The 14,978-nt window shown below is 53.4% G+C and overlaps 2 long non-coding RNA genes across 2 annotated transcripts in view; both read left to right on the forward strand.

The window, feature by feature from the left end:
* The window catches only part of LOC119866931, a 43,280-nt gene that overhangs the window by 19,261 nt on the left and 9,041 nt on the right, over positions 1-14,978 (forward strand). The gene's annotated exons all lie outside the window — the stretch shown is intronic.
* LOC119866930 lies at positions 6,635-9,131 on the forward strand. Its single transcript, XR_005381821.1, has 3 exons — positions 6,635-7,834; positions 8,264-8,393; positions 8,962-9,131. It is a non-coding gene; the product is annotated as an uncharacterized LOC119866930 (long non-coding RNA).

Below are 14,978 nucleotides of genomic sequence, written 5' to 3' on the forward strand. Positions count from 1 at the left end.
TGGCTGCTGAGGCCTCAAGTCCCGCCATTATACTTTGGCCACTCAGGCCTCCTGGATCTGAGGCTTGCAGCCTTGTTTCTCTCTTGGGCCGGGGAGAGGGGGTGAGGTGCAGGTTGGGGGGAGCGGGGCCAACAGCCAGGTTTCCTAGATTGACAGGACAGTGCAGGGGGAGGGTCTGAGCACTTCAGCTCTGTCCTGGGAGTGGGGAGTCTGGAGTCGGGGCGGCTGTGTGATCCCCTTCAGCCTCAGCTTCTGTCGAGGGGGAGTCGGGGCGGGCTGAGCTCGGAGACCCCTCCAGAGTCTGTGCTTTGGGGAGCAGGTTTCACTGCTCAGGACCCGGGAGGCGGTCTGGCCCCGGGGCAGGGGCCACCGGGAGTCACGAACTGGATGCGCAGTTTTGCCAGGAGAGACTGGACTGTCTGCATGTGCTTGCTTTCCCCTAGCGTTGGCATACGCCGCAGTATTTACACTTCTCTGGATCATATAAAGACCAAGGTCAGGTCAACACTGTCCGCATAACCTCAGTTGGCCCAGAGTCAAACAGAAGAGGTAATGGTGCCTGAGGCTCCCGCCCGCCCGCCTTCCCCGCCTCCTCTAGGTGCTGCTCCTGGCCTCTGGGTGCTGGTCCTTCCATGTGGGCGGGGGGTCTGGCCTGGCGTCTGGATCCCTAGGCAGAAAGTCTTCCAGAACGTTCATCTAACAGATGGACTCCAAGCTGTCGCCTTGGGGGCAGTGGAGTGGGGATGTCCACATTCTGCTTGGCATGCTTTGCCGCCCCTTCTCTCACCCTCGTCAGTGAGCCAGGCTTCTTGACAAAAAGGTGGCACCAAGTTTTCCCCAGCAGGAGCCCAGGAGCTCAGGAAGGTGGGGTCTCACTGGAGAAACAGGGTCGCTCTCAACCCTTCGACCTTCCTTCTGCTCGGATCCATCGGATCCTGGGAGGTTGGGTGGGAGCAAGGAGGCGGGCCACTTGGGAACCCTTCTTCGGCTCCACCCACTGCCCCCGTCCCCCTGAGCTCCAGAGGAGATGAGGGCACCGCAGAGCTCGCTGTAAGCCCATTCCTGTGTGTTACACGTTTAGAGAGTCCGGTCTCTCTGGAGCTGGTTGTAAGCACCTTAGGGGCTTTGTTTCTCCTCCTCATGACTTGTTGGCACTGTCAGGACCCACCCCCCCCCCATCTCCTGTCAAGCCCACCAACCTGCACTATCCCTTCATTAAGTCATTCATCAAGGTCGGGCAGGGGCAGGATGTCACCAGGGGTGGGACATGTAGAGGTAGAGCAGCAGAAGACAGTCCCGGAAGAGTCTGAGTTTAGTGGGATGCGAGACTTATAAATATAGTTGTAATTCAGGGTGGTGAGCACTGTGACAATGGCCTGCGGTGGCCCTCGTGGGTGTTTCTGGAGGAGCTGGGGGTGGGTCATGAGCCTGGCCCAGCTTGGGGAGGTGAGAGGGGAATGGGCTCTCTGGGAAGGTGAGGTTTGAGTTAGGTGTTGAAGGAGAGGCTGTAAAAGTTCCCTAGGTCAGGGCAGAGTGGCTGGAGAGAATTTTCTAGGGAAGAAAAACACACAGAAGCTGCCAGGGGAGAGTGCAGGGCCCCCTGTGGGACTGGAAGCATTCACTGCTGCTGGAGTAGAGATGGCAGGTGAGTAGAGAGGAGGCTGGGGAGAGGGTCACAGAGGGCCTTGGGGTGCAAGCCACAGGTCATTGCTGCAGTTCAAGAGCGAAGAGGAGGAGGCTGATTAAGGTGGGTGGTGGCCAGAGTAGGTAGGAGCGATCCATTGGATGACCATTTGGATGAAGACATGAGGAGAGGGAGGAGGCAAGGAGAGGGAGGAGTTGAGGCTGATCCCCCAGGGTCCTGCCTGCTTACAGCCGCTCACCCCTGGGGGAGAGGAGGAGCAGGGTAGGTGTGTGCTGTGAGGGTGAGTCAGGGGTGGATATGCTGGGTGTCGGAGGCCCATGGCCACTCCAGGAGAAGGTGTCCAATAAGCAATTCAGGTAGGTTGGAGAAGTAACCTGGGCATCCTCCACAGTTGGGTAATATTTGCACCCCTGTGTTGTAGATGGGGTAATTAAAAAGGTGTGACTAGACGAAGACAGAGAAAAAGGCCAAAGAGAGAATGCCCAGGAACCCCTACATTTCAGGAGTCGGTGGGGAGGGGGCAGGGAAAGGAGTGGACAGCGGGGTAGGAGAGGTCTGGTGGACGTCAAGGGCACATCGGAGAAGAACCAGTGGTTGACATTTCCAAGGGCTGCCCAGAAGAGGCACACAGGCCTCGAGCTGGGCGTCCCAGGAAGGTCATTGGCACCTTTGGCCCAAGGGATGACGGTGGAGCGTGGGGGGAGGTGATGGGCTGCAGTGCTGACCCACGGGAGGCAGGCTGCTGTGTCCTGTCCTGCCTGCACGGCTCTGAGTGTGGCACTGGGTACCGGGTGCTCCGCGTAACACGTGGTTGGGGAAGTTTGTCGGATGAATGATCGTGGGGTCGAAGGAGACGCTTGTTTGTCAAGACCGGTGAGATTTGAGATTGGAGTGCCTCTACCTCTCCCCCCTTCCCTGCCCCCAGAGTGAGTCACAGTCAGAAAGGTACCGGACGGGGGTTTCCAGGCCTTATCCAGATCTGGAAATGATGAGCTAACCCAGGAGAAAGGTGGAGGCCCCTTTGGAAAGTCATGAGTGCTCCCTGCCTGAGGGGTGAGAACTCTTTCCCCCGGGGGCTTTCCTGGGGCGCCAGCCTTGTTGGCACCTCTGGTGGTGAGCTGGGCAATCAAGGAACCTCCAACTTGCTGGGCTCTGGGGGCCAAGTGCCTCTCCTTGGAGGGCTGGGCTACTGGAGAGCCTACCCAGGCCAGCGGGAGCACTCAAGTAGGAGCCCGGGGCTAGGATTAGGGTCTAAGCTCTGCCATTATTGCATGTGGGGCAGTCATCTCTCTGGGCCTCAGTTTCTCCATCTGTGAAGGAAGAGTTCCAATACTGCCTTCACTGGGATATCCCAAGGATACGATGGAATAGGGGATACAGAGGTGACGTGAAAAGGAATGCGTTAGAGTTTCCTTCAATCATTCACTCATTCGTGCATACTTGAATTAATTCAGCACAAAGTGACAAAGCACTCCCCAGATGTGGTGATGACCAAATACGAAGCGCTCTGGGCAGGGCAAGTGGGCAGACGTTGCGAGAAGAGCCTGCCTCTGAGCCTGCGGATCCCTGCCTCTGCACTGCCTGCAAGGGAAAGGGAGGGGTGGGCCCGATGAGTCGGTGGGCATCAGGGCCCAGGCTGGGAGGGCCGCCACCAGTCGTGACGACGCACTCGCACTCGCAGCACAGGTTCGGTGCTGCTGGGAATTCCCCTCTCTCTGTTCTGGCGGGGAGGTTTATACTGAGTAGGGTCAAGGCTTGTTTTTGTCCTCGGGACCCCAGAAGCTGCCTCACTGGTTATTTGGTGGCCATTGACAGGGTGCAAAGACGTGCACAGGAGAGAGTCCCAGGGCAGCACATGGTCACCAGCTGGCTCCTGGATATGCAAGATCGGTGTTCAAATCGGGCGAGTGAACTGGGATGAGGCGTTTATTTTTTAAAGATTTTATTTATTCATTCATGAGAGACAGAGAGAGAGAGAGGAAGAGGGAGAGAGAGAGAGAGGCAGAGACACAGGCAGAGGGAGAAGCAGGCTCCGTGCAGAGAGCCCGACGCGGGACTCGATCCCGGGGGACTCCAGGATTGCGCCCTGGGCCGAAGGCAGACGCTCATCCGCTGAGCCACCCAGGGATCCCCCTGGATGAGGTGTTTAATCTTAATGAGACTCTATTTCCCCACCTGCAACGTGGGTGCTTTTTTGACACCTGCCCTCTGTGCTTTGTGGAGATGAAGTGTAGCAGTGAACTTTAAAATGCTGTAAAGACTCCAGCTCCTCCTTCTCCTCCTCTTCCCCAGACACCAATCAAAATGATCATCATCAAAATGATCAGACCACCTTTCTGGGTTTCTTCTTGCTCCCCGATTCTTCTCATGGACCCCTCTGTGCCGTGTCTACTGAGCGTGACAGCCAGAGACGTGGATCCCCAACTCACCCTTCTGTGGATCCACGTGACCGCTGAATGTCTGGCTTGCTAATCAGGGTTGGCCGATCTCTTGTCATGACTCTCTTCTGCTACAACTTATGGAGGTCAAACCCAAACCCAAAGGACTCTGGGCGTCAGAACCACGAAGCATGAGTGTAGGAGGAAGCGTTGGAGAGCGTGTGCTCTGGCTGAAAAAAATAGGCAGATAAGAAGTTGATTGGGTGATGCCCCTCAAGGACGAGTGTCTTTTTTGGCAACCCTGCCTGCCCCCTGCCCTATAATGAATCTGGAGGGCCAAGGGGGGGGGTATGGTTCCATGCAGGGACCCACGCAGGTGCACTTCATCCCTCAGCGGGCATCCCCGTGGATGTTCAGATTTGGGCAGTTTGGCAGATTACAAAGGTGCAAGGGATTGTTGGGTTTTACAGGTTAAGCTTTGAGATTTAACTGCCTATAAATGACTTGGAGGTCTACTGCGTGCCACCATTCGTCAGTTGGCTGAGGCTGAATGTGAATCGTTGGCTCTCAAGGCTCGTGGGAGAGAAAGAGATTTGGTCTGGGGACGGTCCTGCCCACCGCCCAGCCTCTCATCTCAGTGTGGATTGGCTGTTCTCCACCCGTCATCAAACTCTCGAACCAGGGAAGTGATGACAAAGAAAGCCACCTACCAGGGTCTGAGGTGCGGTGAGGAGGAGGTCATGGGGTTTAAGAAAGCGAGGATTTAGAGCCAGAAAATAGAAACTTAAGGTAACTTAACATTTCAAGTTATTATTTTATTTTATCCTATGGGAAACGTTAGGCGCTGTCCTAATATTAGCAAGCTGAGGGATTTACAAAGCCCTTGGGATATATTCTTGGAGAATGGTATGGAGTGCTGGACACAGCAGCAGAACCTGGGAGCCAGCCACTGCACCCCTCAGGAGGAGACTGGCCACATCTATTATGGGGCCTTCGTGCAATGGGATGTAGTGAGGTTGTTAAAAAAGGAGGAAGGAAAAAAAAACGGGAGGAAGGAACAGTTTAATAGGTGAAAAAAGCCAGGCGTGGGGAGGACCGTATGAATCCATTTATGTCAGTTTTTAATTTTATTTATTTTATTTTTATTTTTATTTTTTATGTCAGTTTTTTAAAAAGCCTATGCATAAAAAAAAAAAAAAAAAAAAAGAAAAAGCCTATGCATTGATATCCCAGGAGAGACCTTGTTTTTCTGGAAACTGATGAGGGTTACCTTATGGAAACCTCACATCAACTCCCTGGGTCTCACTTTCCCCATCTGGACGGGGACCTTATAATGTCATACCCTGGGATGCGAGGGTAGCTCCTGTGGATCTGGGATCACCCTCTGCGAAGGATCCTGTGGATCACCCTCTGAGAAGCCAGCCTTGTGCCAGCCCCAGACCCTCATGGGAACAGTAGCAGTTTGTTCAAGGTGAGGCTGGGGAGGCAAGGAGGCCTTCGGAGTCTGGAGGGTCTTGGGCGCCACTCTGCTGGTAGGCTCAGAGGTGAGGGTCTCTCACTGCAGCCCCTGGAACAGAGCATGCGTTTGCTCCCTTCCCTGCCCCGCCCCCCCCAAGGTCTTCATGCACAGCTGGCTTGGGTGAGAGGGGCCTCCCACCGACGCAGACCTAAGGCTGCCCAAAGTCCGCCTTCCCCGCATCCCCTCCCAGGGCAGCTCCTTGCTGGGCCTTCGCCGTGCCCGGGGCTCTCCTGGGAGGCGGAGGGAGAGGCCTGCCCTCTGGGAGCTGTGTTCTCATCCACACACCCCGCTGGCTGCTGGACAGCCTTCTGGGAGCGGGCCTAGACACCCAGAATCAATTTGCTAAAAGCCAATTTGCCAAATGATCAATTCGCTGAATGACTAATTTGCCGTAGGACGGAGGATTCGTTTTTTAAATTTCGCTTTCCCTGTGGCTTTGCACTGCAGTTCTGGCAGCAGAGCTGGGCCCGAGTGTCAGATTTCTAATGCGGAGCCTGACTCTGGCGCTCAATATTTTATATGGAAAGTCTAGGCTTGCCCAGCCCCCCTGGTCAAACCCCCCCCCCCCCAATCTACCTCTGCTCTGCTTTCTAGGTGGGCTTTCTCGTCCTGCATAGGCTTTTGTCTACTCCGTCGGTGCAAGCTTAACCCGTGTCTGCCCCAGGTGTGCGCAGTGAGGGTGGATCCCTGCTGCGGTCCCCCCCCCCCCCCCCCCGCCCACCTCCACAGCAGGCTCCAGACTCCCCAGTGGGGTTATTGGAGAAATGGAAGGAAGTGAGATTTTTTTCCAAACCTGAGTTTGGTATCTCAGATTCATGCCCTTGTTATTGCTATTTACCCTTTTAATTGGAGTAGTAACAGACCTGGAAATAGCTTTTGTAAGTGAAAGAACTAACCTTTTACTTACTTATTTATGAAATTGTAGAATCTGAATTATAGATTAGAACCATCTCGCCGCCGGTGCATATGACCGTAAAATTTGCCAATTACGCCAAACTAGCAGTTATGGGGGAAAAAAATCAGTTATTCCAACTCTTATTTTTCTGTATCTGTTATCTGACTCTGGCCTTACACCTGTACCTATCCCTATATCCATCAGTAGGCAGTTTTAAAAAGCGGATTCATCCCAAATATTTTCATATGCTTTGGCACGCGTGACACTCTTTCTTGCTGGATTCTCCTTCTTAGGAGGCTTCACTTATACTTGCACCTATTTGCATACCTGCACCTAGTGAATGCTAATGTTTCTTTTTCTTCTTCTTCTTCTTCACCTTCTCATCAGGCTGCCGTAGTATCCCGAGCAGAACACTGTGCAGGTGACCTCTGGGCAGGTTAATTAATTTCCCGGAGTCTTAATGACTTCATTTTGCAAAGCAGGACTAAAAACACCTAGCTGATGAGGCTGCCATGAGTATGAAAAGAGACAGTGGGCGGGAGGATGCCGCGATCATTCTTGGGGTTGTGCAGATGGAGGATGTTAATATGGCATGAATTCTGGATGGGAAAAGCAAGTCCCAATGTTTGCGCTCCTTTAGAAGAGAGACGGCAGGAAAGAAATCGCCACGGTCAAGGTAAAAAGCACAGAGCTCTGTCTTTGCTGAGGTTTTTCACGGGCTCCCCCACCTGCCCAGGCTAGATTCTTTCCTGGCCTGGGAAGTTCTCCTGCTGCTCCAGCCTCCTTAAGTCGCCTCTTCTCTGGATGCTCTGAGCTCCCCGACCACCCTGACTCTTTAGAGTTCTGGAACATTCTATGAGCCTTCCTGCCTCAGGACCTTGGCACAGGCCGTTTGCCTTTTCCTACCTTCCCACTACAGACCATCTTTAGGTCGTAGCTGAATTATCACTTCTGTGAACTTCCTGTGACTTTCCCACAGGTAAGCTCCTCCTGGAAATTGTTCTCTCTTAACACCTGCGCTTATTAATTTTCCACAGCATCGGCTATAATAGCAGTTAATGAATTCATTGTGTAATTATTTGTTCAATGCCTGCCCTTTTGACTGGTCTATAAACACTGTGCAGTCAGAGATTGTGTCGCGTTCACTGCTGCGGGGCAGCATTTTGCACCGTGCCTGGCACCTAGCTGGTGCTGGGTAAACACTGAGGGGATGAATGAATGAATGCAAGTGGGGCAGCAGGTAGGGAAGCATGAATGTCTGCTGGGCTCCTCGCTTCTTGACTCCTCCTGGCGCTCCTCAGTAGAGCCGGATTCGCTTTCCTCCTGGGTCTGTCGGCAATTCAGGTATTTGCCTCTGCTCTGGGCTGGAGTCCATCGGTCGGCAAACATCCCGTGAGGTGAGACAGCCTGGGTGACCCAGAGCGTCAGGTGTGCAGGCTCCCCGAGGACAGTAATGGCTCTGGGGAGGGGGGCAGGTGGGGGGGCTGCATGGAAAAGGTGGAATTTACAGCCCAAGCCAATGAAGGTTGGCAGGAGGCCTGGCCGGCTGTTGGCACCCTGGGAGGACCTCAGCCGGCTCCACGTGCTGGCTCAGGAGTGGGCACCCTGGGTGAGCAAGCCCCCTTGTCCTGGCAGGGCCCCCGAGGTAGCCTGGCCCCTCGGGGGGAGGACCGCTCGAGCCTGGGCAAGCTCCTGCCAGTGCCTTCTTTCTCAGGCTTGCCCAGGGCGAGTGGACGGGGTGGGCTGGGGCCCTCGCAGCCCTCTGGGCTGGCTGGGGTGGGCAAGCCCTAGTCCTCTGGTTTCTCACGGGCACCCCACCCCTTTAGCACCCTTCCTGGCCTGAAGCTTCTTCAGGGGGTGGTGAGCCAGTTCGGCACCAACCCCTCCTTCCCACCTCTACGTCACTGGACCTAAAAATATAAGAAAACAAAGCCTATAGAAAAGTAGATGGACAAGGTATGGAATTGTGTCCCCCCCCAGCCCAGCCCCATATTAAAAATGCTTTATGAAACCACCTTTATGGAGGTGAGGGGAAGCTAGTTCAACCTGACTTTTGTCTGAGGGGAGGCGGGTGGATGGAGGCCCCGGGCCGCAGGCCGCACGTCAGTCAGTGGCACGTGCCTTCGGTCCAGATTGCTGGGCGCTCATTGCCTTAAGCCATGGGGAGGTGCCAGACTTGGGTGGGGGTGTCAGCGGACCAACAGCTGAGACCGGGCCCCGTGGGCATGGGGTGGGAACACAGCAGCCAACCATGGGACAGCACTGACCCCAAGAGCTGGGAGGACACCTCCCATGATGCCTGCCCCTTGTCCCTGGACTGTTGCTCACCAGGGAGGCTGTGAGGGGTTTTGTGGGGGCCAAGAAGTCAGCATTCTTGATTTCTGAAGTCACCCGGAATTTGAGGGGTGTGTCTGTGTTGGAGCCTGGGCTGGAAGTAAGGGGAAGCTCTAGACTACTTCCTAGACAGAGGGGAGAGACATCTCGGGCCCCTTTCTGATGGGCCACCTGTCCCCAGCCTCCCTAGGTCAGGCTGCCGGCCGCCCGGAGGAACAAGGATTCTGGCCCCCGAATGCCCAACTTCATCACTAAATTTTTCTTTAAAAAACCTGTTGCGTGGGGATCCCTGGGGGGGCTCAGCAGTTGAGGGCCTGCCTTCGGCCCAGGGCGTGATCCTGGAGACCCGGGATCGAGTCCCACGTCGGGGTCCCTGCGTGGAGCCTGCTTCTCCCTCTGCCTGTGTCTCTGCCTCTCTCTCTGTGCCTCTCATGAATAAAGAAATAAAATCTTAAAAAAAATAAAAGCCTATTGGGTGGAAAGACACTGAGATGTGCTTTTTTAAGAAAACCGCAGCATTTCCTCTGGCATTTGGTGAGGGGGCCAGTGGATGTGTCTCAGCACCTTGGGACCCTCCTGCCCTGGGAGCCCCGGCCCTTCAGAGCCAATAGGAGAGCACGGTCTCAGGTCCCCACACTAAGAGAGAACCTCGCTGTGTTCCGGGGTTCACCTCCAGCCTCTCCTCCCCAGTCCTTAGGAATAGAGAGTGTTCATCCTGCCGAGACCCTCTGAACCCAAGCAGGAAGGACCCTCTGACCTGCATCCATCTGCCTCTCCCTCCCCCTCATCCTCCCTTTTCTCTAGAGCGCAAGAGCAGAAACCGGGGCCTGTGTTGTGGCCCCTCTTTCTCCCTCCTATTCCACAATCTCCTTTCCCTTCCTTCTCTCTTTTCAGCTCCCACACAGAGAGACTAGGGAGCCAATCGCATGGAGAAGCAACGGGAGTGGAGAGGCGGGAGTCGCTGCTGGGGCTGCAGTAGTCAGGGCAGCCTTCCTGGAGGAGGTGGCCCCAGCGGGGCTTTGAAGGATGGGCAGGGTTTGGAGAAGCCCAGGGGAGGAAGGATGAGCTACAGAAGAGTTCAGGGGTGGGTGCGGGGAGCCAGGGTGGAGACCTGGGGGCAGTGGGTGAGGTGGGTGGGTGCAGGCAGGGCTGGGGGGGAGGTGGGCTAGGAGAACGTTGGGAAACCGGAGCTGAGATGTGCTGTCTGACGAAGAATCCAGTGGTCCCAGCTGAGGTCGTTTTAGCTAAATAAAGCAGTCACTGTGATTTTGAAACCACAGCGGGTTTGTTCCACTGTGATGGCAACTAATTATGGATTGTAATTGTTTAAACACAGGGAGGTGTTTTGACCTGCATAGCAATCACGCGAAGGGCCTCCTCTGGTGTCTCCCCGCAGCCAGCCCACCAGCTGGTGGCCCGGCTCCCCACTCCCCGCCCTGCTCCACAAGCGAGGACAAAGGTGAAGCGGGGGTGGCGGGGGCTGAGAGGGACCTGGGTCAAAGCCCTGTCCCCAACCTGGAGCTAAGGGGGCACATGGCCGGGCTGTCACGGAGATGACATAAGTCAGCACGGGGAGGCGCCTGGACATGGTGGACACAGGACGTGGGGGCGGGAGCGCTGATGGTGGCAGGGCCACCCGACCTCACTGTGCAGATAAGGAACCTGAGCCACCCATCAGGGCGGGAGTGCTGATGGGTGGGGGGTGGCTGACCCATGTCACACGGCCTCCAGCAGAGACTGGGGATTTTCAGAGGACTCTCAGTGCCGGGTGACAGGCGGTGACAGTCACTGCACATCCTCACGTGGACAAGGTGCATCAGCTCTCTGAGCCTGAGCTTTCTCATCTGCGACGTAGGAATAATGAGTAACGGGTCCGATGGGGTGGTCGCGAGGACCGCCCCGATGCCACGTGTGAAGCTGGCCCCACCTGGCATGCTACGCACGTGGTGACTCTCCCCATCCCGCCATCAAGGATCGCACCCAAGTGGAGGCCTTGGCCTGTAGCTCTGCAACCGAGTGTCCCAGGGTCCATGGATGTGAGCTCCTCCGAAGCCTCCAGATTCTTCCCCAACCCCCCTGCTTATCAGGCTTCTGGTATCCTCGAGGCCCGGCTTAGATGTTATGGCCTCGAGCCCCTCCTGTGCCCTGGTTGGATCCCTCTGTGTTCTGCTCTCGTAACATCATCTGGGGCAGAGACCCCTGGGTCCCTGCTGATATACATGATTACCTTCCTCTCTGATCAAACCCTGATATAATACGGAAGCAACGTGTGCAGTTAAGAGTATCTCTTAAGCCTTCCTGACAGCTAGCAAGCTGCTGAGTAAAACCTCTGAGACACTGAGTTGGGAGGTGACTATTTTTTCTCTTTGCACCTTTCCTTCATTTCACCTGGAACCCAGATGTGATGGCTGGAACCCCAGCAGCGGCGTTAGACCTTTCGGTTCAGGATATCGAGGATGCTTTTAGAGCAGAAGCATAGCAAGAGTCTGGGCCCCTGAAGGCCTTGTGGGAGCCATTGCTCCAGGCTGGGCTGCCCACATCTGGACTTGTTTTAGGTAAGAGATAGAACCCTCATTTGTTTTCATTGCTGTAGTTGGATTTCTACTCCTGGCAGGCAAACTCAATCCCAGTTGATAGAACCTTCTTTGTGGCTCTTTTCTTTTTCTTTTCTTTTTTTTTTTTTTTTGTGTGTGTGTGTGTGGCTCTTTTCATAGTTGGCGCTAGCTGTATGCGGACCCTTTTAATGCCTCCCTCACAAAACAGTGTGCTTGATGAAGGCAGGGAGCCCATCTGCCTTGTTCGCTCGTGTATATTTAGCAACCGGTACAGTGCCTGTATTAGTAAATATTTTGGAATGAATGAATACATCCCAATGAGTACCTGGTGTCCAGCAGGGGTCTTACAGGATCATTAAGGGAAAGGGTGGCTCCGACAATGGCCTTCATAATGATTATGAGAAGCAACTTCAGCTGCCCAGGCTGCTAAGGAACTACTTTTCCTTTCCCTATAAACTGGCTCCCCAATATCATCATTTAAAAGTATAACCTAATTTTTTTTTCCAATCTGAAAGTCTCTTTGAGAAGCTTCCCCTACATCTCACCGCCTGTTATAGCTACTAAAAAAATACACCAGGAACAAAAACCAAGCATACAAGCAAACCAATATTTTCTTTTTGGTCTTGGTTTTATTCAGCTGCTTTTCTCACATAGTTAAGCTCATATAAAAATTTGTGTCCTTTCCTCCCCTCCAATATCATAATAGGATTTTCCCACGTCTTAAAGGCCGGACGGAATTACAGTTTTTCAGTGGACATACGGCCACCTGTTTTCCAACGAGGGGAATTACTTAGCCTGCCCTGTTTTCTGGTGTTCTTAGTTGGAGTGATGCTGTAATGAGGACCTTTGTCCCCAAAGCTCTTCCTGTCCTAAGGGTTATTTCCTTCGAGGAGCTTCTCAGAAATGGAGTTATTTGATCACAGAAGATCAATGTACCCCCATGTCATTTTGCAAGACAGGAGTCAATGAAAAATTAAAAGGAAAGAGAGACTCGGTCCTTGTACTTTCTCTGGGCTCAGTTTCTCTAGCTGTAAACCGAGCAGGTCAGAGTAGAGGGGCTCTAGGCCCTTACAGATCGGAAGTTCTGCTGATGGCTGGGAATGAGGCCTCGGACATCCTTTGGGGCGGGAGGTCATGAGCTCAGGGAGGAGCACAGAGACCTGGATATGTCAGCCAGTACCTTGGTCCCTGCCCCTCTCCCTGGAGGGGATCCTGCCTGTGGAAGTGAGTCCTTGGAGCCTGTAGACCCCCTTTCTGTGTCTCCCTTGCCTGCACACTAATTCCTCAACTCCCAGAAAGCTTATACTTTATTGTAACCCTAACTGTACCAGAAAGGGAGGAGAGCCTGAGGGCCTGCATGTATGTGGTCTCTTGTGGGGCTGAGGATTCACCTTTGAAGGCAGATGTAGGAAGAGGGCAATGCTTAACCTGAAGGAACACCTCTGGACCAGAACATCAGATCCTGTTTCCAGCTCCCAAGGGATGCGAACACAGTGCATATCGTTAGTCACTAATGGGAATGACCCACCAGAAGGACAACTGGTGCTCTGTAATGAGGGTCCCTGGCCTCTGCTCCAGATTGTGATATTGTGTATATATTCATTCTGTGCCCCACCACACTCTGAGCTCCTCGAGGGCAGGGCGTCCCTCTGATTCATCTCTGCATCTGGGTCACGATGGGTGTCCAATACCATTTTTTTTTTCCCAATACCATTTTAAGTGAACAAGAGAACGGAAATGCCCAAATGTGGTGGGAAGAATTCTGGAGAAGATGGGAAAGGAAGCCAGGGCTGGGATGGGAATGAGTGGGAGGGAACAGGAAACTGTGGGTTAAGTCCTGGGCTGGTTTTCTCTGCCAAGGCAACATTCACTGAGCCAGCCCCAAATCCCTGCAGCCCGGTCCTTCTTGCATGAGCAGGTTGCAGGGCCTTGGTGGAGAGCTATGGGTGGAGGGGAAACAGGTGCAGAAGGAAGAAGACCTTATGGCCCTCCTGTTCATCACAAAGCATTAGTTCATTACCTTGCTCATTCTTTCACCCAATATTTTCAACATCCGCCATGTGTTCTGTTTTGGGTTAGGTCTGATATTCGAGGATGGAAAAGAGATCCATGGCCCCAGGAAAGCCTGTAGCGTACAAGGGGAACATCAATATCTAGGAAGGCAGAGTGGGTGATGGACTGTGGGGGGCACCCTGGCGGGAGTGGCAGTGTGCTGTTGGGGTGGCCACACCTGGTGGAGGTCGTTCCTAGCAGTTGCTGGGCCCTGTGAGCAGCAGCAAGGCCCCTCTGCAAGGGCAGAGGCCTTTGCTGCAGGGTCACCAAGAGCAGGGGCAAGCGGGCATTCCGTGCCAGAAGAACTGGGTAGAGCTTTGAGTGGGGTCAGAGGTCATGCATGGGGAAGCCTGGGAGACATTGCTTACACATGGAAAAGTGGCAGATAAAGCTCAGACGGTAAATTACAACCTGGTGTGTACGCTAGGGTCATGGGCCACGTCACTGTAACAGTACTACCCGTGGAAGGTAAAATGCAAATGAGAAAATACCCGTGAAGATGGATAGATACCTATATCTATATCTATATGAGAACTGTTGATTGCTTTAATGGTAAGGCAGAGGGATTTGTTAGATGGTTTTACAAAGTTAATCTTACTAAGTTAGTGGTTGTATTGTTATTATTATAATTACAGCAATAATCAAATTGAGAAATAGGGCAACAATCTATGGGGATGGCAGATGTTTCCCTGAAATTCCTGATCGCATGGTAGAAGGGCACCCAATAAAAATAGGATGGGGGATCCCTGGGTGGCGCAGCGGTTTGGCGCCTGCCTTTGGCCCGGGGTGCGATCCTGGAGACCCGGGATCGAATCCCACGTCGGGCTCCCGGTGCATGGAGCCTGCTTCTCCCTCTGCCTGTGTCTCTGCCCCTCTCCTTCTCTCTCTATCATAAATAAATAAAAAAGAAAATTCAAGAACTGCATCCTCAGCATAATAAGTTTAAAAAAAAAATAGGATGGGATGCATGCCCTCCAGGTCTCCTGTGCCTGCAGTCAGGGCAGCTGCGAGCCCTTCAGGGAAGCTCTGATGCTATAGGTGGTCCAGCTATGCTTCCATTTCTTTTTTTTTTTCTTTTTTCCTTTTTATTTTTTTTAAGATTTTATTTATTTATTCATCACACACACACACACACACACACACACACAGGCAGAGACACAGGCAGAGGGAGAAGCAGGCTCCATGCAGGGAGCCTGATGTGGGTCTCGATCCCAGGACTCCAGGGTCACGCCCCAGGCCGAAGGCAGGCACTAAACTGCTGAGTCACCCAGGGATCCCCTATGCTTCCATTTCTGTTGGAGATCAACTAGGGGTGGTTATTTCCCTTCATGAGCAGCAATTAGTTACTACCCCTCCACAGTCAGCAAAGTAAAAGCTTTACACGTCTCAGCACTTCTTCTGACTGGGTCGTTGGTGTAACCGGTGGCTGCTAGCTGCATTAGGGCTGGTGGCACATAAGAATTGTCCCTCTATTGTGACAGGAACCTAGAAAAATGTGCTTACATTTTCCTCTGTCGTCTTTTGAAGTTTTTTTTTTTTTTTTTTTTTTGACATATCTTCGCTGGGGTTGGGGCATAGCTTGATGGATGTTAGTCGAATG

Source organism: Canis lupus, chromosome 30, assembly GCF_011100685.1.
Source record: "Canis lupus familiaris isolate Mischka breed German Shepherd chromosome 30, alternate assembly UU_Cfam_GSD_1.0, whole genome shotgun sequence".
Lineage (NCBI taxonomy): Eukaryota > Metazoa > Chordata > Mammalia > Carnivora > Canidae > Canis > Canis lupus.